Here is a 25,131-nt window from a genome sequence, read left to right on the forward strand (position 1 = left end):
TGCGCAAGCTATCGAAACACTGCCAGTTTGGAGTGGGACTAGCAGATACGTTAAGGGACAAGTTTGAGTGTGGGCTTCAAAGTGAAGGAATCCAGAAACGGCTTGTATCAGAAAAGGATCTTAAGCTGGACAAGACTTTCAGTATGGCAGTATCACACGAAGCAGCCACAAGGGGCGCTGCAGAGATACAATGGAGACCGCAAGAATATGGCACCAATGAAATGTCCTATGGAACAGGGAAGTGTTATCGCTGCAGCAGAACAACACACGACCAGAAGGGTTGCTGGTTCAAGGACCAAGTGTGCAGACAGTGTGGAAAAGCAGGACACATAGCAAGAGTCTGCAGGTCCGGGAAGAAAACCAACAGCAAGAAATCTCCACAGGAGAAGTACAAAAAGGTACACAAGGTGATGGACAGTAGTTCAGATGAACAGAAAAGTGACACAGACTCCGGAAGCAAGGAGCTGGGTTGTCTGAAACTACATAAGGTAACCAAAATGGAGGATCACCAGACTATCTGGGTTACACTCAAGATAGACGGAGTCCAAGTGAAAATGGAATTGGACACAGGATCAGCCCTAACAGTCATAAACCAAAGGGACTACAAGTGACTATTTTCACATATACCCTTGAAAGCTACAGAGATTGTCTTGAAGACGTACACGGGGCAAAAAGTCTACCCCAAAGGAAAAATAAGGGTGAAAGTGATATACAAAGGCCAGGAAATACCTGAAGTGGACTTATATGTATTGCCAGATGGAGGACCACCACTGCTAGGACGTGAATGGATCCGGAAGATACAATTAGATTGGCATTCCATACAGGCACTGAAGGTTGAGGCCAAAAAGGATAACGAGGTCACACCTGGACAACTGTCAAAAATGCTAACTGACGCAAAAGAAGTGTTCCAGGAGGGACTTGGAACGCTAAAAGGCGTAACAGCAATGATTAAAATAGAGGAAAATGCAAGCCCAAAGTTTCTTACGGCCAGACCAGTGCCTTATGCGATCAGACGAGCCGTCGAAGCAGAGCTGGAAGGGTTGGAACGTTCAGGAGTACTGTCCAAAGTGGACTGGAGCAAGTGGGCTACACCCGTCGTTCCTGTAATGAAGAGGTCGTTGAGTAGTACGCCTGGGGCACCAAAGAAGGTCCGCATCTGTGGGGATTTTAAGGTGACAGTGAACCCAGTCCTTCACACGGTACAATATCCGCTTCCACGAATTGAGGATATTTTCGCCTCGCTATCTGGAGGTAAACGTTTCACCAAAATTGATCTAGCCCAGGCGTACTTGCAAATGGAGGTAGAAGAAACCTCGAAACAATACCTCACGATCAACACTCATAAAGGTCTCTATCAATACAACCGGCTGGTGTTCGGGGTAGCATCAGCTCCGGCTATTTGGCAAAGGGCGATGGATCAAGTCCTGCAAGGGATTCCAGGGACCCAGTGTTATTTGGACGACATCCTGGTCACGGGCAAAAATGACAGTGATCACCTCGCCAACCTGGAGCAGGTGCTCACTAGATTGAAGGAATATGGGCTCCGAGCTAATCGCCACAAATGCGAGTTTTTCCAGGAGCAGGTCTCGTATTGTGGCCATGTTATTGATAAAGAGGGGTTACATAAGTCCCCTGAAAAGATTGAGGCAGTAGTCAAGGCTCTAGCACCGGAAAATGTGTCACAACTGAGGTCGTTCCTCGGGCTGGTAAACTACTATCATTAGTTCTTACCAAATTTGTCCACGGTATTACACCCACTGAACACCCTACTGCAAACAGGGGTACCATGGAAGTGGAATGATGAACGTAGACGAGCTTTCCAGAAGTGCAAAGAATTGATCACATCAAAAGAGGTGTTGGCCCATTTCAACCCAGCACTACCAATTTGTTTGGCATGTGATGCATCACCCTATGGTACTGGAGCGGTGCTGTCGCACAAATTCCCAGACGGATTGGAGAGGCCAGTAGCCTTTGCGTCTCGGTCACTAACCTCAGCCGAGCACAACTACACCCAGATTGACAGGGAGGCCCTCAGCCTAGTATGGGGAGTAAAAAAATTCAACCACTATCTGCATGGGCAGAAGTTCACCTTGCTGACTGATCACCAACCACTTGTCTCCATCTTTAATCCTAAGAAGGGCATTCCAGTGATGACTGCACAACGGTTACAAAGATGGTCCCTGTTTCTAGGGGCGAATCAATATGAAATAGAATATAAGGGCACGAAACAGCATGGAAATGCTGATGGGCTATCACGCCTGCCACTGCCTACTGTGGAGGAAGCACCAGCAGTGGATCCTATCGAGATATTTTATTCGTCAATAATTGAACGATTGCCAGTAACGAACGCGGATATAGAGAAGGAGACCCGCAATGATCCGACGCTGTCTCGGGTATGTGATTTGACGGTGAGGGGATGGCCAACACATGGCGACTCACTGTTGCCAGCATTCTCATCCAGAAGAGAACAGCTGTCAGTGTGCCAGAGGACAGTGATGTGTGGATCCAGAGTGGTGATTCCACCCAAGTTAAGGGAGAGAGTGCTAAATGAGCTTCATGAAGGTCAACTGGGGGGAGTGAAAATGAAAAGCCTTGCTAGGGCTTATGTGTGGTGGCCGGGAATCGATCAACAAATCGAAGACCTAACCAAGAGCTGCTCAGGATGCCAGAAGGTCCAAAATGCACCACCACATGCCCCTCTACACCCATGGGAGTGGCCCTCCTCTCCATGGCAACGGGTGCATATTGATTTCGCTGGTCCATTCTGTAAAGTCCGTGCCTCAATACTACACGGACTTCGGGAGAACAGTTTAACAGGTACTTTACTGAACAAGAGGCAGCTTGAAACTGAAACTACAGAAGCCTGCTAGGGCCTTTTATACAGGGGTGGTCACTGCCGGTACTGCATTCTAAGACCAGTTATTCCCTTAAAGGTACATACACAACAATTCCTCCCCTTTTAGATAAACATTACATAACATTCATTTAACAACTAAATAATAACTAATTACAATTACAATTTTCTCAGTAATACATACATCAACTGAAATAGTCATTTATAAGTTCAGTCTTTGAGGAGGCTTCCTGATCCGGACTGGATAGTGCCTTTCTCGAGTATCCTGTTCTGGCGGTGGAGTCAATTCTGGCTCATTGTCATTGGTTGGTTCGTCAGCTTCCAATACCCCTGCTTCTGAGGTAGACGCAATCTGTACTTCGGGCTCATTACCAGGTGCACATGCTTGTGGTACAGGTTTGGCTTGTTCCTGTGACTCTAGAACCTGGTCAGCATGGCGTCTCATGATGCTCTCTCCAACGTCCACTGTGTACATTAGTGGTCCCTGCTGTGTGCATATCGTGCCTGGCTGCCATTTTTCTGTTCGGTAGTCGCGGGCCAAGACTGGTTGCCCTATCTTGAAGCTCCTGGTTGGCTTCTCATTTATGTGCTGGAACTGCTTATCCTCAACATCTCGTCTTATGTTTGGTTTGAGCAAATCCAAGCGACATCTTAGTCTCCGGTTGGAAAACAGTACGGCTGGAGTTTGGTTGGATACTGCATGTGTCGCATTCCGGTAAGCAAACAGGAAGTTATCCACCTTGTGTTGCAGTGGTATGTCGTCATTATACATTGCCTTTATGGCCTTTTTAAAGGTCTGAACAAACCTCTCAGCCAATCCATTTGTGGCTGGATGATATGGGGCAGATGTGTAATGTTTCACCCCATTATTCTTCAGGAACCTCCGGAAATCCTCAGACACAAACTGTGGGCCATTGTCGGAACAGATCTGTTCTGGCAACCCATTCCTGGCGAAGATGGTCCTTAGGACTGCAATAGTTTTCTCCGTGGTGGTGGAGGACATTTTAATGACCTCTGGCCATTTCGAATGGGCGTCCACAGCGATTAGAAACATTGAGTCCATAAATGGACCAGCGAAATCAATGTGTACCCGTTGCCATGGAGATGAGGGCCACTCCCACGGATGTAACGGGGCCTGTGGTGGAGCGTTTTGGACCTTCTGGCATCCTGTGCATCTCTTGGTCATATCCTCAATTTCTTTATCGATTCCCGGCCACCAGACAAACGCCCTGGCTAGGCTCTTCATTTTTACCCCTCCCAGATGACCCTCGTGAAGCTCATTGAGTACTCTATCTCTCAACTTGGGTGGAATTACCACTCGGGATCCACACATCAAGGTTCCCCGGCACACTGACAGCTGTTCCCTCCTTGGCGAGAATGCTGGCAACAGTGAGTCGCCATATGCTGGCCATCCCTTCACCGTCAAATCATAGACCCGAGAGAGTGTCGGGTCATTTCGGGTTTCCTTCTGAATACTTGCGTTTGTAACAGGCAAACATTCGACTATGGTCGCATGGAATATCTCCACAGGGTCCACTGCAGGTGCTTCTTCTGCTGTAGGCAACGGTAGGCGCGACAGCCCATCAGCGTTCCCATGTTGTTTCGTACCTTTGTACTCTATGTCATACTGATGTGCCCCTAGAAAAAGTGACCATCTTTGCAGCCGTTGCGCCGTCATCACCGGAACGCCCTTCTTTGGGTTAAAAATTGAGACCAGGGGTTGATGATCAGTCAGTAGAGTGAATTTCTGCCCGTGCAGATAGTGATTGAACTTCTTCACCCCCCACACCAGGCTGAGGGCCTCCCTGTCAATCTGGGCGTAGTTACGCTCGGCTGAGGTTAGCGAGCGTGATGCAAAGGCTATTGGCCTCTCTGAACCGTCACGAAATTTGTGTGACAGCACCGCTCCAATGCCGTAAGGTGACGCATCACATGCCAACCGAATCGGTAGTGTTGGGTTGTAGTGGGCCAATACTTCTTTTGAAGTGATTTGGCATTTACATTTCTGAAAGGCACGCTTACACTCATCACTCCATTTCCATGTTACACCAGTTTGAAGGAGGGCGTTCAGTGGGTGCAGAATTGTAGATAAATTCGGCAAGAACTTATGGTAGTAGTTCACCAGCCCGAGGAACGACATCAGTTGCGACATATTTTCTGGTGCTGGAGCCTTGACTACAGCCTCTATCTTGTCCGGCGACTTATGCAACCCTTCCTCATCAATCATGTGGCCACAATACAAGATTTGTCTCTTGAAGAACTCGCATTTGGGACGGTTGGCTCGTAGCCCATATTCCTGCAATCTCGTGAGCACCTGTTCCAGGTTGGCAAGGTGTTCATTGCCATTTTCGCCCGTAACCAGGATGTCGTCCAAATAACACTGGGTCCCCGGGATCCCTTGCAGGACTTGTTCCATTGCCCTCTGCCACATAGCCGGGGCCGATGCTACCCCAAATACCAGTCGATTGTACTGGTAAAGGCCTTTGTGAGTGTTTATCGTGAGGTATTTCCTAGATGCTTGATGTGCCTTCAATAACCACAAAACTAGAAGTTATAAACTTTAACAAGTTGGCTTTTAATCACTAAGATCAGAGCTAACATCTCAACACACTGACTGGCTCGCAGGAATGAGTCATAAAGATCCTGGGATCTTTATGTAAGAGAAGTCAGGGGTGGAGCCAAGAGCCAAGACCTGGAACATTCCAGGTTAGTCAGGAAAGAGGAAGTGAAACTATACACCGTGTGGGGGAGGGTAATATACATGAGTGCAAAATGAATACAGGCAAGCCAAACACATTTCTTTACAATGCTTCTTCCACCTCCATTTGTAGATACGCTTGAGCCTGGTCAATCTTTGTAAAACGTTTCCCTCCAGATAGTGAGGCGAAAATATCTTCTATCCGCAGAAGCGGATACTGTACTGTGTGCAGGACTGGGTTCACAGTCACCTTGAAGTCCCCACAGATGCGAACCTTCCTTGGCTCCCCAGGCGTGCTGCTCAATGCTTTCTTCATTACGGGAACGATGGGTGTGGCCCACTCGCTCCAGTCCACCTTAGTCAGCACCCCCGAATGCTCCAGACTCTCCAGTTCTGCTTCCACAGTTGGGCGTATCACGTATGGCACCGGTCTGGCCTTGAAAAATTTTGGGGTTGCGTTATCCTCAATCTTTATGGTTGCCTTTACTCCTTTTAGAGTCCCAAGTCCTTGTTGGAACACCTCTTCCGCGTCAGATAGAACTTGTGACAGATGTCCAGGTGTGACGTCATCATCTTTTTTGTCAGTCACAGTTAGTGCCAGAATGGAATGCCAATCCAATTGTAGTCTTCGGATCCATTCACGTCCCAATAATGGTGGTCCTCCATCTCGTAGTATATACATGTATAGTTTCTGTGTTTCCTTTCCGTTATATTCAACTGGCACCCTTATTTTTCCTCTGGGGTAGACCTTTTGCCCCGTGTATGTCTTCAATACAATGGACGTGTCCTTTAAGGGTATGTGTGAGAATAGCCGCTCATAGTCTCGTCGATTCATGACAGTTAGGGCTGATCCTGTGTCTAATTCCATCTTCACTGGGGACCCTGCTATCATGAGGGTGACCCAAATGGTTCGGTGATCTTCTTTTGCGATCACGTTGTGTAACTTTAAACAACTTAGTCGCCTGCTCCCAGAGTCCTTATCAGTCTCCTGATCTTCTGAACTACTATCTGTCAGTTTCTTTACTTTCCTGTACTGTTCCTTCGTAGTTCTTGTCATGTTGGTCTTCTTTCCCGACCTGCAGACTCTTGCTATATGTCCCATTTTCCCGCATTGCCTGCATATTTTGTCTTTAAACCAGCAGTCCTTCTGCTCATGGGTTGTTCTGCCACAGCGATAGCACTTTTCGGCTCCATATGCCATTTCGTTAGCGCTGTATTCTTGTGGTTTCCGTTGTATTTCCGCAGCTCCCCGTGCTGCTGCTTCGTAGGATACTGCCACGCTGAAAGCCTGTTCTAGCGTCAGGTCCTTTTTTGAAAGTAGTCGTTTCTGGGTTCCTTCACTCTGGAGCCCGCAGACAAACTTATCCCGTAAGGTGTCTGCCAGTCCTGCTCCGAACTGGCAGTGCTTCGATAACTTGCGTAGTTCCGTAAGATAGTCAGCATTGCTCTCATATCTTTGTGCTGGTTTCTTTTATGGAACTTGAATCTTTCTGCTATCAGCAGTGGTGTAGGGCTTAGGTGTTCCTGTAAGATATGAACAATCTCCTCAAAACTTTTCTCCATTGGTTTAGCTGGGGTAATTAAATTCCGCAATAGGCCGTACGTACTCGCACCCATCAGATTTAATAATACCGACGCCCTCTTTCCATCAGCCACTTCATTTGCCTTGCAGTACACTTCAATTCTTTCCACATACGTGGTCCAGTCTTCTACCTCGTTGTCGAAAGCAGTGATACTGCCACTCTTCGGCATCTTGGGCGATTTAAAATGGCGCCTCCCGCGCTTTTGCTTCTTCCCCAACGGGATAAAATGGCGCCTCCCGCGCTTTTGCTTCTTCCCCAACGGGATAAAATGGCGACTCCCGCGCTTTTGCTTCTTCCCCTTACTGCCACGCTGCTCCTAGCGTTCTACGGCGTAATGGCGGTGACCCGCAGCTTCGGCGCGTCTCGCTTTCCTTCCCCCCTGTTTGGTTTCTCTCCGCTGTCCTGTTCTCGAGCACCGACCACGCCCTGTGCGCTCCACCCTCTCTCTCTTGTTTTCTTTTCCCGGCGACGCTGCACGGCCCGATTTGTAGAGCTGCTCGATCGAGCTTGAGCCCGCCGCAGTCCGGAAGGGTCAGCGCGCTACCTGCTACCAGCACGATTCGCTGGAACCACAGTCTCTCCCACAATTCTCCAAACACCGATGGATTCTTTGGGCGGTTGCCCTCGGTCGACGCCCGTTGCTCAGACTATGACCTTCCAGGACCTTCCTTTCAGGCGAGATCCCCGTGAGATGATGCCACACTGCAGGTGAGTTCGAACTTACTCGTCGCCACTGTAAATTCCGCGCCCCAATAATACACGGACTTCGGGAGAACAGTTTAACAGGTACTTTACTGAACAAGAGGCAGCTTGAAACTGAAACTACAGAAGCCTGCTAGGGCCTTTTATACAGGGGTGGTCACTGCTGGTACTGCAGTCTAAGACCAGTTATTCCCTTAAAGGTACATACACAACACATTCATGGACTCAATGTTCTTAATGCTCATTCGAAATGGCCTGAGGTGATAAAAATGTCCTCAACCACTACAGAGAAAACGATAGCAGTCCTACGGACCATATTTGCCAGGAACAGCTTGCCAGAGCAGATTTGCTCTGATAATGGACCACAGTTTGTGTCCGAAGAGTTTCGAAAATTTATGAGAAGGAATGGGGTAAGGCATTACACATCTGCCCCGTATCATCCAGCCACAAATGGATTGGCTGAGAGGTTCGTACAAACCTTTAAGAAGGCGATAAAGGCCATGTGCGATGATGAAATTCCACTACAGCATAAGGTGGACAATTTCTTATTAGCCTACCGAAACGCGACACATGCAGTTACCAACCAGACCCCGGCCATGATGTTCTTTAACCGAAGGTTGCGATCTCGTCTGGACTTGCTCAGACCAAATGTGCAAAGAAATGTTGAGGATAAACAATTCCAGCACATCAATGAGAAGCCGACAAGGAGCTTCAACGTAGGACAACCAGTCTTGGCCCATGACTACCGAACAGAGAAATGGCAACCCGGAACGATATGCACAAGGCAGGGGCCATTAATGTACACAGTGGATGTCGGGGAGAACATTGTGAGACGCCACGTCGATCAGATCTTAGCGTCACAGGAACGAGTCAACCCCATGTCTCGCGTACCTGGGGATGAACCCGACATACCGGTAGCATCTACCTCCGAACCAGTAGCAGTGGAAACCGATGAACTAACCGACGAAAAGGGGCCAGAATCGCCTCCGCACCAAGAACAAGAACCTCAGGAAAGGCGCTATCCCGAAAGGATCAGGAAGCCGCCCCAAAGACTGAATCTATAAATGGACTATTGTTGTTTAATGTACATGTTAAAGTGTTAATTGTTATTTGAATATTATGGGTACTGCTAATCTAAAAGGGGAGGAATTGTAGTGTATGTACCTTTAAGAGAGAACTACTTTTACAGCTCCTGTATACTGTAGTACCGGCAGTGACCACACCTGTATATAAGCCTTGAGCATGCCTCTGTACCCCCAGTCTTGAGACTACCCTACTCCAGTAAACACCTGTTGATTGTTAAGTTACAGCATCCGTGTAGTTATTGAAAAACATCATACTCTCAGAATCACGGATCTAACAATCACCAACAGTAAATTCTAGGCTTTGGTTTCAGAATAAATCACTGATATCGTATAAAAACAGGATCTGCTATGTTCATCACAGTAACTGTCGCAAAGCCTTATGATCTTCATCAGAAGCTGGCTTCCCACATCGCCATGACCTTGTGGCAGTTGCTATTTTGTGCTTTTGGAATTAAGACCTGATGTACTTCTTTGGATCTGACAAGGAAAGAGGCCATTCAGTTTCACAATATGAAACTTGTTATGTTTTTACAAATATATTAAGAGAAAGAGGGTGGCTAAAAGCAATGTGGGCCTCTTAATGTCAGACGCAGATGATACAGTAATTGGAAATCAGGAAATGTCAGACTTACTAAATAGCTACTTTGTATCAGTCTCCACAGTAGAGGATGAGGATAAAATACCAGAGATACAAGGAAAAATAAAAATAAATCAAGGGAAGGAACTAACTAGTACAAGTAAAAACATGGTGCTGGAGAAACGAATGTTATTAAAGATAGACAAACCTCCAGGACCTGAAGCTTTCCACCCCAGGGTTTAAAAGAAGTAGGTGAGGAAATTATTGATGTGTTAGTCATGATCTTCCAAAACACACTCGATTCAGGAATTGTCCCCTTGGATTGGAAAATTGCCAATGTCACTCCACTATTTAAGATGGGTAAGAGAGATAAATAGAAAATGATAGGCCTATTAGTCTAACGTCAGTTGTGGGAAAGTTACTAGAATCTGTTATTAGGGACAGAATGACTGAGCATTTGGACAAATATGAGCTGACCAGAGAGAGCCAGCCTAGATTTTTATAGGGTAATCATGCCTAATGAACCTAGTTGAATTTTTTGAGGCAGTAATGAATGTGATAGATAAGGGAGTGTCTATAGATGTTATTTATATGGACTTCCAGAAGGCATTTGACAAGGTTCCACATAAGAGACTGTTTAAAAAAATGAGAGTACTGTACTTGGAATTAAAGGCAACCTATTGGTTTGGATAGGGAATTGGTTAGGAGGTAGGAGACAGAGAGTAGGGGTAATGGGTATGTACTCAAATTGGCAAGATGTGACTAATGATGTCCCTCAGGGATCTATGCGGAGGACACAGCTTTTCACTATATTTATAAGTCAATTGGATAAAGGTATAGAGATCTGTATGTCTAAATTTGCTGAAGACACTAAGTTAAGTGGAACATTAAATAGTGTGGATGGGAGCAGAAAATTGGTAGATGTATTGAGTGGGCAACACTGTGGTAGATGGAGTTCGGTGTGGGGAAGTGTGAAGTCTTCCACTATGGATCTAAGAAAAATAGATCAAAGTAGTTTCTAAATGGCGAAAAGCTAGGAGCTGTGGATGAGCAGAGAGATTTAGGGGTCCAAGTGCATAAATCACTAAAAGCTAGTGGAGAGGTACAAAAATAATTAAAAAGGCTCTCAACACAGCTGGAATACAAAAGGGTGGAAGTTATGTTACAGCTGTACAGAGCTCTGGTTAGACCACATCTAGAGCACTGCATTCAGTTCTGGGCACCGCACATCAGAAAGGATATATTGGCCTTGGAGCGGGTGCAGCACAGATTCACCAGAATGATACCGGGGCTAAAAGGGTTAAATTATGAGGACAGGTTGCATAGTCTAGGCTTGTATTCCATTGAATATGAAAGATTAAGGGGTGATCTAATTGAAGTGTTTAAGATGATTAAAGGATTTGATAGGATAGAGAGAAACTATTTCCTCTGGTGGGGGAGTCCAGAAAAAGAGGACATATCCTTAAAATTAGAGCTCGGCAGTTCAGGCCTGATGTCAGGAAGCACTTCTTCACACAAAGGGGAGTGGAAATCTGGAACTCTCTCCCCCAAAAAGCTGTTGAGGCTAGGGGTCAATTGAAAATGTCAAAACTGAGATTGATAAGATTTTTGTTAGGCAAGGGTATTTAGGGTCATAGAACCAAAGTGGGTAGATGGAGTTAAGATACAGATCAGTTGTGGTCTAATTGAATATAGGAACAGGCTTGAGGGGCTGAATGGCCTACTCATGCTCCTATGTTCTTATCTTGGAGATGAAGAGTGCTGTTCTGTTGTCATTTCTCTTATTTTGGCCCTTCATTAACATGTAACATTGGGGTTTGAAGTGAACAACGCTATATAGTTTAATCTGAAAATATTTTAAATGGGAGTCTCACTTTCCAAGAAAGGTTTGTACAATCAAGAGCAAAGTATTACTGAGTCATTGATCATATGCCAGATTTGATTACAGATGAGAATAAATCAATCTATGGGTCACACACCTTGTGTAATTATCCATTTAATAGTGGGTTGGGGATCACTTATCAGCCCACATTAATAATGCTTTATTAAGTTTATGGGAAGGTAACATTTTGCCGTATATATTCAGAATATATATGAATGAGGATTAAATACACTATGTGATGATAATGAGAACTGTAAGGTAATAAAAAATGTTGGTTCCATTGCAGTTGGCCTATGGCCAGAAAGTGCTCTTTCTAAGGTTTTGAATCATGTTTGAATCATGCAGCTGGCAGGAATGGGAGTTGAGCAGGAGAGTTAAGGCACAGTAGGTGAAGGCTGGTCAAAAAGAATAGCGAAGATGTAGACAGGACTGTGAATGCAATATACAGTTCATCATATTACGTGGAGATCTTACTGAATGCCTCTCACAGTTGGTGATGGATTCTGTTTCACAGTCTCTTCAGGCTCCTCCTGCTCTTCATGTTAGCCCTCTTGTTGTGGCTGGGTGTCCTCATCCTCCAGGGCCTCCATGATGATGCTTCCTGGAAACCGATGAACTTGCATGCTGCAAATATATTATAAGCCAAGGTAGTTTAGAGATGATTCACTTGGTTGATTCCTGAGATGAAGGGGTTGACTTATGAAGAAAGGTTGAGCAGGTTCGGCCTATACTCATTGGAATTTAGAAGAATGAGAGGTGATCTTATTGAAACATATAAGATACTGAGGCGGCTCGACAAGGTAGATGCAGAGAGGATGTTTCCCCTCGTGGGGAAACCTAGAACACAGGGGCATAGTTTCAGAATAAAGGGTCGCCTTTTAGAACTGAGATGAGGAGGAATTTCTTCTCTCAGAGGGTCGTAAATCTGTGGAATTCTCTGCCCCAGAGAGCCATGGAGGCTGGGTCATTAAATACATTTAAGGTGGAGATAGACAGATATTTGCAAGATAAGGGAGTGAAGGGTTATGGGGAGCGGGCAGGGAAGTGGCTTTGAGCCCAAGATCAGCCATGATCTTATTGAATGGCGGAGCAGGCGCGAGAGGCCGTGGCCTATTCCTGCTCTTATTTCTTATGTTCTTATGTTGTACAGCATAGCGTAGGCCATCCACGCACTATTGTGCTACTTGTCTTTTCGCATCAAATATTGGTTGATGGTGGACTCCTTTAAATTTAAGGCGTTGTGACAACTGCCAGGGAAGTGAACATTGACGTGCATCAGCTTGTGATGATGGCTGCAAATGAGCTGAGTATTCAGGGAATGGAATCCTTTGAGATTTATCTAAGTAGTGGCATTGTGCAATCCATAATCCCCTGTTGGTAATAATAGAGTTCTCACTACGGAGGACACACACCCTTCAAAAAGAGCTGGGTCCATGCAGAATTCCAGAGGGTAGGAAAGAGAACGCCACTCCACACCAAAAAAAAGGAATTTCCTGGATCAAGGACAGTAGCAGATGTTAGGAAACCACTTGTTCTATTCTCTGAATAAAACAGGACTTCAGTAAAATGTAGCTGTTCCAGGTACTGAGAGGATGTGGTGGGATATTCTTTAATCAGATTGCTGGGCCCTAATTAAAATTTCAGTGACAACTGAAGCGAGAGAATCCAGCAGAGTCTGTTCTCATTTAGGGTTTACACCTTTACACGCTTTGATTTAGCCTCAAAATAGGCACACCTACTTTCTGCAAATTGCTAATGATAAACATTATAAAGTTATAGAAACATAAGGAATAAGAATATATCTTCATGGCTTACTTTGAAAAGAGCAGTTTAATTTTACATTCCGGCCCACGAATTCAATAGTGGTTCCGAAAGGTTTAATTAAATCAAGGCACTGACAAAACCGCCATCATTCTCTCATCACACATCTTGACAACATAGCATTCTTTGGGGAAATGTCCAACCCAAGGGCACAACTGCAGCTCCATCTCACCCAGTTCAACTCAGCAGCTTTGAGCTCTGCAGGAGGCTGAGGAAGTGAAAGCCATCATGGTTCCTTGCACACACAGATCCTCATGTGTGGAGGACTGGGAGCAGATCTCCTGTCTACCTTCTCAGCTACACATGATCTTCAACCAGGGAGTGCAGAGAAAATGAAATGATTTTGCCCTCACCAAAAAAAAAATAAGTGAAGGACAAACAGATTGGTTATAAGCTCTTCTATTTATTTTTGTATACCTTGTGTTATTGTACCTTTCCCTCACCCAGGGACACAGTAGCACTACCACTGCTCTGGCTGAGATCAGCTAACACAGCATACACCAAGAATTAAATTAGGCGCATATATAATGTGTCCTGGCCAATATTTATCCCTCAACGTAAAAGATCCCAAGGCACTATTTCAAAGAGGAGCAGGGGAGTTCTCCCCGATGTCTTGGCCAATAATTTATCCCTCAATCAACATCACTAAAAAGCAGATTATCTGGTCATTATCACAATGCTGTTTGTGGGATCTTGCTGTGCAGAAATTGGCTGCTGCATTTACTACATTGCAACAGTAACTACGCTTCAAAAGTACTTCATTGGCTATACAGCATTTTGGGGCGTCCTAAGGTCATGAACGACACTATATAAATGCAAGTCTTTCTTTATATGGCAGCTTGTATATATGGCTTGGTGCCACACCATGATGTGCATCAGGACAAGCCCCCTCCCCCAACCCTATTAGAATAAGCATCTTCCATTACAACCTTTGTTTTACTTTAACGCAACTAATCATTATTTTACTATATATTTTCCCATCAGTTGTGATAGTGTCAATTGTCAGAAATGAACAATTTCACTGAAAATAATATGCTCCCTGTGACTGGGTTATAGTACTCTAGCACAAAGGTTGTTCATGTTCACTTTATGTGGCTGGTTCATCCTATTAAGCGGACTGTTGGAAAGTCACGTGTAGCTGCTGTTTTATTAATTAAATGTAACGATCGCAGAACAGGAAAAGGATGCTTAACCCAAAAGGGAAATGATGTAGTTCTTAGGATATTCAATTAAGGTAATGATTTTTGGCACTCTTTAAAAGCTTGTAGGATAGGAAACAGTTTGTTGTGTGCCCTGGTATGCATTAGGAATAATTGGTTTAATTATAGTATAAGTTTGTGTGTGGAAACACTAAAATGTAACAGATGGGAATATACCCTTGAAACAAACAAGATAGAAAATGCAAAGGATCCATATGAGAGCATGTTAATGCAGGAAAAAGTATATGAATGTTATTGATATCCATATGTCATAATCTAAATACGTTGAGCAAGATCAATTAGAAGACAGTAAAGGTGGAGCTTTCAGCAGAGGGGCACTGGATAACAGTCAGCATCAAGGAATCCTGGCTGATTTTTCCCCTCTTTCGTCAAAGGACAGTGAGGGAGTGGCACCGATTGTGCAGCGCAATGTGAATGTTTGCCTGAAGGCATTGTACTGATCAAAATGAGGCCTTGGGCCTTAGCTGCATGAAACCGACGAGCTGTAGATGACAATCGGGCACCCAATTCAGCTCTCTGGCCAAGACCTTAGGTATTTCGGCCAGCTCCAACAGCAAGCCAGCCAGGAAGTAGATCCAGGGGTGGGGGCCAGGGGGAAGGTGAAGTAGCGGAAGGGGATGAACCCAGGCTGGCAGCGGCCTGTTGTATTTTTGTGGAGCCAGGAGGAGCGCTTAGCCTTTTGGGATGGCCTCCAGCAGTCCCTTTAAGGACCGCTGTTTCGGCCACTGAAGACCTGGAACAACTGTGTGGAGCATGCACAGTGCAAACTCCGCCCATTCACTAACCAATTTAATTCGGATTCCTACAACTGTCATTAGAACCTCGATTTGCTTAACTCCTTTTTCAGGCTGGCACCCTGTACGTCTAGAAGATGGTGGCATCCAATTTGGCAGTGGGCACACTTCTGGAGGACATCACGTGCGGGAGATTGCGACCCAAAATTAATCACCCCACCCTTCATTTGACACCCAAGAAACGGGCAAAACAATGTTCAATTTCTCCCCCACTGAGCCCAATTGTAGAATCCCATCACTATTCAAAGGGTGATGAATTAATTCCGCACAGCCCATGAATCAAATCTGGTTCCCTACTGGAAAGCATACATGTGTGGATATTTGTTTGCATGTACCGTACAGGTACTGCTTTTACCTATTGAGTGAACAAGGCTATTGGGGGAATGATTTGAGGGAATAGATGGGAGAGCACCCTGATGGCTCAGTTAGCAAAGGCAAATGGACCAGAGATCCCAAGTTCAATTCAGTCTGTGCTGACCTCAGTCCAGGTGACAATAGGGGTGCTGCAATTGGCCTTGGTATTCTTGTACTACAGAGGGGGGGAGGGGGGTTTCAGTTCTGTTCTTTATCCAGTGACCTCTACTGGAAAAGTTTGTATTGACGAACTGTATTTTCCCTGCGGAGGCGGGATGGCGGCGGGAGAGCTGGTTGGGGGGTTCCAGTCCCGCTCCCATCTGTAGCCGCTCTCTGAAAATGATTTTCTGTAGATTGGCCTTGTTAAGCCCGCCCTGCGGGGTTCCTGGCCAATTAACAGGAAGCGGATTTGATGACGTGTCATCAGCTGGTTTCCTTAAAGAGACCACGTCCATATGGAGTTGTGCTGTCAGTGTTCTACAGCATTGAGGTGCTGCAAACACTGACAAGCACTGCACAAAGGTCCACATCTGCACCCAGGCTCTTGCATGACTCCCTCCATATGCTTATGGAGGGAGTCACAGCATGCAGGGAGATTCTCTTCCCTTCCCATCGGCGGAAGAGACCTCCCCGGGAGATCAATGCAGCCTGGTTGCACATTGCACAGGAGGACACAAGCAGGAATGGCGTCAGGCGTCCCTGGCTACAGTGGTGCCAACCTTTCAATGATCTCAGTAGATCACGAAACGTTACTGCAAAGCCACACTCAAACTCACACATCCCATCACTCTGCCTTCCCTATCCTACTCCTGCACATCCTTACTCACACCAACTTACCTTGCACCTCCACCCATCCCTCTCTATCTACATTATCACTTCCCCATCTCACTAGCCACCCTCATCCTACTGCAAGCATACCAACTAACAACACACAGGGTAGGCACTTGAGAGGTTTAGCCAATGTTCATGTGAAGTTTCTGTTAATGTGTTGTCATACATTGAAATCTATATTTTCAACCCCCCCCCCCCGCCACCCCCCCCCCCTGCTATAGTGATGTGTGTGCGCGGAATGGTTTGGAAATTAAAGGGATGCTTTATGGTGCTAGTGTGGAGTGGTGTCAACCTGGCGCATTATGTGGCAGCCAGGGTTTATACCGTCAAGTGAAGTAAATCTGGCCATGGCGATGCCATCGCTGGTCTCCCAGGCAGCAATGTTGTCAGATGCTGATGCCCTGTGTCCTGTGCAGCATCAGGTGATGGCGGAGAAGGTTGTTGGTGATGTTGGTGTTGCGGTTGATTGTGGAAGGATTCAGAGGACCAAGCTGTGATTTTTTCAAGGGCACCGATGTTGCTGGAATAAATGGCAGCTGCAGTTGAGATGACAGAAGCGATCTGTCAATGGTGAGAGAGGTTGTTCCAATGAGGTGCCATTGGATATACAATTGGCTCTAAACACTTGCAAGCTAAAGAAATCTCTATATGTCTAACAATTGCAGTAACCAACAGTTTCTGAGCTCTGAACCCAAACAGCTGCAACATGGTATCCTTTATACTACTTCTGCCGCTGTCAGGTTATTATCAGATAAATCAAAGCAGACTCAACTCACACCAGGGTGAGCTGGCGTGTTCCCCGAGCAGCAGGTAACCCGTGGGGGAGCACGTAAACATAGAAACATAGAAGATAGGAGCAGGAGTAGGCCATTCGGCCCCTCGAGCCTGCTCCGCCATTCAATGAGATCATGGCTGATCATCATAAAATTACAAGGTAGGCTCAAAATAGTATTAAATTGGCTGGTAACAAGCCATTTAATGATTTAAATTGTCTCTCCCGCCGCTTGGTGTCGGGTCAGTTCTGCGCAGACAGACCCAACACCTGGGAGACTCGCGCGGAGGCGGGTTTACAGTAGGTTTCCTACCCGCTGTCAATCTTTGCTATTTTGACAGCGGACCCGCCTCCAAACCCGCCCTCTGAGCGCTGGCAAAATTCAGCCCCAAGTGAGGACAGGACTGGGCTCCACAACCAAATAATTTGTCAACACTCACCGTCTAGGCTCACACATGAAGAATAATGGAACTGGACGAGTTGACTGATGTCTTGCGATACCATATCCCAGGAGAGAAGATGAGAAATCTGAGAAACAAATTGTTTGGAGTTTTGTTCCAGTGATATGAATGGGACTCCATTCCCCATTCACAATGTCTCTAGAATGGAATTTCATGATGCGATAGGATGGGGAGTTTTTACTCAGACTGTCTGCTGCCAGGCTACCCCTAATTAACAGTAATAAAACAGGGAAGACATTAGGGAACTGAGAGATAGCCACTAAGTGTACACAACATTAAGAGGGTTATGGGGCAATTAAATAGATTATACTTCCCCTTTAAAGCTGACTTTATGATGCCTGTGACACAAGTTGTAGAACTGTTTCCTGTTTTATATTAATACATATGTTATAGTATGTGATGACATCCTGTGAACCAATGTATTCAAAATAGTTGACCAGGCAAGGATGTGTGAATATGCCAGTGATTTCTATAAATAAAAAAAGACATAAAATGAAGTGGTTACAACATAGGAACAGGCGGAAATTGTCTATGCATTGCTATGGTTCAAATCACATTTGTGATAAAAGAAAAGCAGTGTGAGGAGAATTCTGTCAAAATGCTTAATTGTGCAGCAGTATACTGTGAGATGTTTATCAGATGCAGGTAAAAGCAGATTAGTCAGGGTAAATGTTGCTTGCTCCTTAGCTCCAGAGGATCTGAGATATTACACTCAGAGACCTTTTCATCAATCACAAAATTTCATTCATGCCCCATCCTTAGAAATAAGTTACATGTGTAAGGCTGCAATTAGAGAAAGATAAATGTGTAACAAAAAGAGTGGCATGTATCTGGGGACGTGTGAGGTTTATGTGTCTTTTTTTATTCGTTCATGGGATGTGGCCATTGCTGGCAAGGCAAGCATTTATTGCCTATCCCTAATTGCCCTGGAGAAGGTGGTGGTGAGCTGCCTTCTTGAACCGCTGCAGTCCCAGTGGTGAATGTACTCCCATAGTGCTGGTAGGGAGGGAGTTCCAGGATTTTGACCCAGCAACGATGATGGAACGGCGATATATTTCAAAGTCAGGATGGTGTGTGACTTGGAGGGGAACTTGGAGGTGATGGTGTTCCCATGCGCCTGCTGCCCTTGTCCTTCTAGGTGGTAGAGGTCACGGGTTTGGGAGGTGCTGTCGAAGAAGCCTTGGTGAGTTGCTGCAGTGCATCTTATAGATGGTACACACTGCAGCCACGGTGCGCCGGTGGTGGAGTGAGTGAATGTTTAAGGTGGTGAATGGGGTGCCAATCAAGCGGGCTGCTTTGTCCTGATGGTGTCAAGCTTCTTGAGTGTGGTTGGAGCTGCACTCATCTAGGCAAATGGAGAGCATTCCATCACACTCCTGACTTGTGCCTTGTAGATGATGGAAAGGCTTTGGGGAGTCAGGAGGTGAGACACTCGCTGCAGAATACTCAGCCTCTGACCTGCTCTTGTAGCCACAGTATTCATGTGGTTGATCCAGTTAAGTTTCTGGTCAATGGTGACCCCCAGAATGTTTATGGTGGGGAATTCGGCGATGGTAATGCCGTTGAATATAAATGGGTGGTGGTTAGACTCTTGCTTGTTGGAGATAGTCATTGCCTGGCACTTGTGTGGCGTGAATGTTACTTGCCACTTATCAGTCCAAGCCTAAATGTCGTCCAGGTCTTGTTGCATGCGGGCATGGACTGTTTCATTATCTGAGAAGTTGTGAATGGAATTGAACACTGTGCAACCATCAGCGAATGTCATCACATCTGACCTTATGATGGAGGGAAGGTCATTGACAAAGCAGCTGAAGATGGTTGGGCCTAGGACACTGCCCTGAGGAACTCCTGCAGCGATGTCCTGGGGCTGAGATGATTGACCTCCAACAACCACAACCATCTTTCTTTGTGCTAGGTATGACTCCAGCCAGTGGAGAGTTTTCCCCCTGATTCCCATTGACTTCAATTTTACTAGGGCTCCTTGATGCCACACTCGGTTAAATGCTGCCTTGATGTCAAAGGCAGTCATTCTCACCTCACCTCTGGAATTCAGCTCCTTCGTCCATCTTTGGACCAAGGCTGTAATGAGGTTTGGAGCTGAGTAGTCCTGGCGGAACCCAAACTGAGCATCGGTGAGCAGGTTATTGGTGAGTAGTCTTAAACTGCCTTTCATCCAAAATGAAGCCTACATTCAAAAGATAGAGATAAAAAGAAAATAACAGACACAAATGCTGGCAATCTAAAGTAAAAACAGAAAAATGCTGGATGTGCATCAGCATCTGAAAGAGAAAGATGGGTTAATATTTTGAGTGGGATCCTTAATCTGTTTTTCTCTATGTTCACAACTACATTCCTACTGCTTTATGTGAATAGCATTGTAGCTTGCAGCATGAATGCTTCCACCAGACGGTATAAAGTTTCATTAATTTAGGCTGAGATCAGACTCCTTATGCATGAATTTAAAGCTGCAATTCTTTAACCTTCCATTAAGGAGACAGTTACCTATTTTCCTGCTTGTATACTATTGCTTCCTTGGCATGGTGCTGCTGATCTAGCAACTGCCTTTGCAAAAGTTAACATGATAGTGAAAGGATCGAACCTGCCATGATCTTACAGTTCTTCCTCTCAGTATGTAGCTATAATGATTCCACTGCTGTGACCTTTCAGACGGTGCCTATTGTAAAATTGTGGTAGACTTGATCTTCCCAATGCCATTTTTACTACTTCAGTGACTAGCCAGGCTACTGTACCAGCAGCTGCCCCTGTCAACAGGAGCTCTTGCTGTGATGCACGGTTTTTAAGCGAGGAGACTCACTCGAATGAGACGCTTCTGAAAAAAAAAATGACCTTTTAATTCCATTTGACAGCGGTTTAATTTTCATTTAATTAGCTGAAATATAGCTGCTATAAATGCCTGAGCTCCTTATGGTGGATGAGATTCCAGTGCAATTATGTGATCTCATTGCATGTCAGCCTCCAGCTTGCTTTTGGGTTTTAAAAAATGGCAGTTGTAATGGAGCAGACAGAACATGGAGCCAGTATGACAGTATCATGAATTTTTCTAAGAACCATCAAGACAGTGTCAAATGAGAGTTAAGTTCTAGATTGTGATTTACTTGACGTTATATTTCAAATTAAAAGAATTACAAATTTTCAAATATTTCCCCAACTAATGTCAAAAGAAAAAACTGCTACCTATTAATGTAATGTGGCATAGTTGTCATGTTTCTTTACCTTTAGAACTGTCAGTTCATAGTGAAGGTGTCAGATTGGAGCCTGTGATGCCAGTAATTGGCACATGGAGCTGGACATTAACTCGGAGGCAGGGAGGGAACGGGAGGGGCTCTGCTTTGAGGTTGGGAAACCCGGAAGAATGGGTTTCCCTCAGGTCCTGCCGAATGTAACACAGGACCTGACTACCATTTTTTGTCTCCGTTTCCCAGCTGCAGCCAGCCAGATTGAGAGGCTGGCTGGCTGTCGGGTGGGTAGGCCTTCGGCACCTAGGCCGCAGCCAGGGAACATAGAGGAGGGAGGGAAGGATCGGAAAGGCTGGGGGGTGCGGTGGGGGGGGGGAAGGAAGATCGGAGTCCGGAGCCTGGGGAGGTCAGGGAGGGCAAGGGGTTGGGGGGGTGCAAGGTAGATCAGAATCTGGAGCCAGCAACATTGGAAAGCCGGAGCAGGGGATGATCGGAGGCCAGAGGCAGATTGGAGGCTGGAGCAAGGGGCAGATCAGAAGGGTCCAGATGAAAGGATTATTACTAGTCCTAGCCCCTTTAGGACCACCCCGGATCAGGCGTATTCCCCAAATGTTCACTTTCAACTAAAGTTTGAGGTAGCCGAATCCTAAAGACGCTTAATTGGGTCTAAAGGTCCAGACTATCTGTTCTTAAAGGAAAGGAACAGCCTGAAGATGTTACCGTCCTCCAGATAGCACTTTTAATAAGCTTAGCTAGACTGTAACCTTCCGGATATTATGAGGGTCTGGAAAACTCCCCCAGAATTCTGCAACTCCTCACCAAAGAGTGTACAGAGATTGAGTTCGCGAGTTTGATACAGAAGTACTATGTGAGACAATTCTAAAAATATATAGATTTATTAAAGAATCGACATGTAATTTACAGTTGGTGATTCAATCGCAACATTAACAGTTCCAAATACAAAAAACTTTTACAATCTTATTATCAGAGATCCTTATTCTCAAATCTTAACTTCGTTAAATTTTTACATTTCTTAGGCCTAGAAATTGGGTTTTGGCTTAGCCAGGGCTTTAGCGCCGGAAGTTAGTGCCGGCGCTAAGTCCCCCTGTGCGCGCCAAAAATTCAGTAGCGCCGCGCCCAAACGGCTGCCGGCGCTACTGAAGGGTCTTAGCGCCTGGAAAAGGGCGCTAACTGCCGTTTAGCGCCGCAATTCCGGCGCTGCGGCACCCGATGCGGTGCGGCAGGCTGGGGAAGTGTAGGCCTCCTCCTTCCGTTAAGGAGGAGCTGCCTGCACCCGGCCGCGGCCCGCGCAAATCTGTTTAAAAATGAGCCCGGCACCTCGGACAAGTGCCGGGCTTGCATCTGTTCCGGGGGGGGGCGGAGAAGTCCGGGGAGGGAGCTGCGGGCAGGCGGCCGGCGGGAAAGCGGCCGGCCGCCGCGGGGCCTTTAATGCGCCGGCGCAAACACATGTTGGACTCTGTTGCCAGAGTCTTAGTTGTGGCTGCCACGGGCGAGGCGGCCGCAACTGAATTTCGGCGCTGGGGCCCGTCGGCATGGCAACCGGGACGCTGCGCACACCGATGACATCATCGGTGCCGGCGCAGCGCTACCGGTGCAACGCCGCTTTAGGGCCCCAGGGAATTTTTCAACTGGCCATAACTCTGGCGCTAGTCCCTCTAGCGCCTCAAAAGCGGCGCTAAGGCTAGTGAATTTCTAGGCCTTAGTCTTATTCCAGGATATCCACCAAAATCAAATACAAGCATCTTGATCCCCGAGATACAAAGAGTTGAAGACTTACAGAGCTTGCCTTTGAAGCCTGAGAATCGCTTTGCCTCTTTACAGCGAATCTATCTTCCCATTGGAAAGTTCAATTTTTATACCCTTTCTCAGTGGTATTTCCTTTGAAGTTTTCTGCTGATGTAAGCTAATTATCTCTAGTCATTTTTCTGTTGATCCCTGTTATTTTTACAGTTAGATCAGCTTGTAGCATTAAGAATTATGTCTCCTGTTTAGGTGTCTCAAGCTTAACACAAAAACAATGTGATGGCTGGTGCATCTATTTGATGTCATTCTTACCAAAGTCTTCTGTTTGTATCTTTTTACAATGTGTAAATTAAAAACACCTCAAATGGGTGCACCATTGTCTTCTTAGTTACCTCAACTGGTTGTATTAAGAATGATGTCTCTCGTGTTTCATTTGATGTCATTTTTACAAAGGCATATGTTTCTTTATCTTATGTGTTTCTTTCCAAAGTGTTGGTTTAAGACACTTTAACTGTGTGTACCATTGTGTTCTTTCCAAAGCGTCAGACATTCAGGAACCTCCAACCTCCTGCTTCAATAAGGCTATTGATTCAGTTTCAACAACTTATCTCATCTCAATATCCTGTATGCTATTTACAGCTTTTCCATTGTTAAGGCTTTTAGATTTTCAAACCTAGTATGTCATGTTTTAATAAAGTCAAAATTCTTTCATAGGATGGTGTATTTTTCTGAATAGGTATATTGCTTATTCCTTCACAGAGGGGTGTCCGATCGCGGGGGGGTTGGTGAAGCAGGTATACTGAATCCAGCAAGTAACTGGAAAGGCACTTACCTCCTGGATCCAGCAGTCCTTGCCTCCCTTTAGCTGTCGGGTTTCCTGAGGCCCGGAAAACACTGTCGGCCAGAGTTAAATTTAAAATGGTGGTTTAATCTGAGGCACGCAGCCTCATTATAATATTTAAATTGCTAACCTGCCTCCTGCGAGCAGGTTGATTGCCCGCCTCCATTAAAACCGGAAGTGTGTGGGTTGCAGGCGGGTTGGGGTCAGGGTTCAGATTTTTAACATTTTAACATCCCACTCGACCCAAACTCGCCCGTTTTTGGGGGTAAAAATTCCCCCCATGGTCACTGACAGCTCTAAAGGCAAACAGAAGACAGAATTCAGGTTAATCTAATCTCAGTAATCAAAGGAAATCTGATTATTAAAAAAACCTCTTGTAATTTGCTGGGCTGAATTTTATTGCTCTTCAACTTGGGGAACGTTACTGCTGAGGCAAGGAACACTGCCTCGTTTCAGTGTCAGCATCAAAAGCTGTCATTATATTGCAGAAGACCCGTGCTAGTGGTGGTGCCTCCCGACATGAGGGCCCCTGCATCCGTCAGCAACACCCAAAGGCAAATGTATCTGATTCGCTGAGGCCAAGTGTCGGAAAGAACCTGCTTTTAGACAAAATAGATCTTTATAGCTGCTGCTCTTTGCAAGTCCAACACTTTTACTTTGGGGCTGCCACCAACTGCATGAGATCTGCACATCAGGAGGCAGTGCCACTGGCACTGGCGCTCAACCTATGAATAAAAGCAGCTATAGAACGGTGGCTTGGTGTAGCACGGCTTCCTGCTGATTAAAGCTCCCTTTACTCTGCCCCAACGATATGCTTTAAGCTTAATCTCGGATGAGTATTCCCTATGGCAGCAGTGTGATATCTAGTATTCCCACACCTGCCACCCTTGCAACATTAGGACATTTTCTGCTGTTCATAGAATCATAGAAAATTACAGCAAAAAAGGAGGCCATTCGGCCCGTCGTGCGTGTGCTGGCTCTTTGAAAGAGATGTTGTGCTTAGACCCACATCCCCCGCTTTTGTCCATAACCCTGTAAGTTCCAGATCCTCAAGAATCTGTCCAACTCCCTTTTAAAATTATTTATGGAATCAGTTTCCACCACCTTTGCAAGTTGAGTGTTTCAGATCCTGACAACTCTCCGAGTGAAAAAAAATCTTCTATTCTCCCCTCTAGATCTGTTCTTTGGATCCCTTTTAGGTTTCATTTTATTAATTTATTTTTGGTCGATTTTGCCCAAGCATTTTGACGCCCATTTGGTGCTGGCTCTCAATTTTTTGAATTAATGACCACCATTTGTTTCAATATGTTATTGAACTAAAATCTAGACCTCACACTCACTTAAACATGACCTATACCTCTATGGGATTTTACATGCTAGTTTGCTTCTGTTACTGCTGGCAGAGATTAATTCTGAATCATTACCAAAGGTCAAGTGGTTCATTTTCTGTTAAGCTATTTAACTTGCTTGATTACATCTAATACCATCTTTATATTGCAGAACCCTCCTACTTAAAGCCATCTATAATCGGCAGGGCAATGGTAGAGGGATGGGAACTGGTTGTCCACCTGTGCTCTCAGCTGCAAGAGATGGATGGTGAATTGAAACCTGACAGGAGAGAACAGAGGCATTTAACTTCTGAAAAAAAAAGAAAGCTTATCTCAATCGACCAAAGTCTTGTTCCTTTAATAAATA

The sequence above is a fragment of the Somniosus microcephalus genome, chromosome 11 (assembly GCF_052327205.1).
Source record: "Somniosus microcephalus isolate GS21.2 chromosome 11, FLI_Smic_1.0, whole genome shotgun sequence".
Lineage (NCBI taxonomy): Eukaryota > Metazoa > Chordata > Chondrichthyes > Squaliformes > Somniosidae > Somniosus > Somniosus microcephalus.